At 63.3% G+C, this 1,250-nt stretch overlaps 1 protein-coding gene across 1 annotated transcript in view; it reads right to left on the minus strand.

The window, feature by feature from the left end:
• The window catches only part of PLCG1 (phospholipase C, gamma 1), a 42,028-nt gene that overhangs the window by 20,963 nt on the left and 19,815 nt on the right, over positions 1-1,250 (minus strand).

Below are 1,250 nucleotides of genomic sequence, written 5' to 3' on the forward strand. Positions count from 1 at the left end.
CCAGAGCCCCTTCAGCCTCGCTCTCAAAGCCCGGTGCCGCCATGGGCAGGCAGCTCGCAGGACTCCCAGCCCACGGCCCGGGGACTTGGGGCCTCCTCAGGGAGGAGAGCAAGGACCCGTCTCAGCCAAGCACCAGCGCTGGCGACAAGCACGGTCCCAGGGTCTCACAGAAGTGCGCTGCCTTCCGAGGCAGCCTGCCTAAGGGTGGGGCAGAGGACCATGCTCGGCCAGGCAACAGGAAGAAAAAGATGGGGACAGGGAAGCCTTCTCTCCTGGGAGGGGGCAACACGGAGGGGAAAGCAGGCACGTCTCCTCCCGCCCTGGCGGTCCTGCTCTCCTCCAGCCAGTGGTCGCCTGGCCTCCGTCACGCAGGAGGGGCTGGTAGGGCCCCCTGGATGGGTTAGGAAACCTGCCCCACCCAGCCTTCCTCCTGTGGGCTCCTTGCCACCAGCATCACACGCAGGTTGAAACCACTCCCCCCAAAACACCCGTCTGCCCTGCTTCCTCCCCAGCGGCTGCCCCTTCTCTGCCCCTCCTCACGGCAGTGCTTTGAAGGAGCCATCCAGGCTCCTCTCACTCCCAGGACCCCACGTCTACTCCTCCACCGTCAGCTTCGAGGTCACCGACAGCTCTCGGTCATCCCCACGTGACAAGGCGTGGCACAGCTGACCAGCCCCTCCTCTCTGGGCTTCCAAGGCTCTGCCTCCTCCGGTTTTCCTCAGCTCCTAACTGCCCCAGGCCCCGGTGGACAAGCCGCCCAGGCTGGGATCGGCCACCAGTGCTCTCCTCTTTCCTTGCTGTGTTTGCCTGTGGGCGCCTCCAGCCTCCCAAACCCCCTGCGTGCTGTGCTCCTCAGGTCCCATCTCTGGCCCACTTTGTCCCCGAGCTCGTTCTACCCACCTGCCTGCTCAACACCTCTACCTGACCATCGACGGGCATCACGGGACTCACCCCCTCAAATGAGACCCTCTCATTGCTACTGCTGCTGCTAAGTCGCTTCAGTCGTGTCCGACTCTGTGTGGCCCCATAAACGCCAGCCCACCAGGCTCCCCCATCCCTGGGACTCTCCAGGCAAGAACACTGGAGTGGGTTGCCATTTCCTTCTCCAGTGCATGAAAGTGAAAAGGGAAAGTGAAGTCGCTCAGTCGTCTAACTCTTAGCGACCCCATGGACTGCAGCCCACCAGGCTCCTCCATCCATGGGATTTTCCAGGCAAGAGTACTGGAGTGGGGTGCCATTGCCTTCTCCGG

Source organism: Bison bison, unplaced genomic scaffold (assembly GCF_000754665.1).
Source record: "Bison bison bison isolate TAMUID 2011002044 unplaced genomic scaffold, Bison_UMD1.0 scf7180017864500, whole genome shotgun sequence".
Classification (NCBI taxonomy): domain Eukaryota; kingdom Metazoa; phylum Chordata; class Mammalia; order Artiodactyla; family Bovidae; genus Bison; species Bison bison.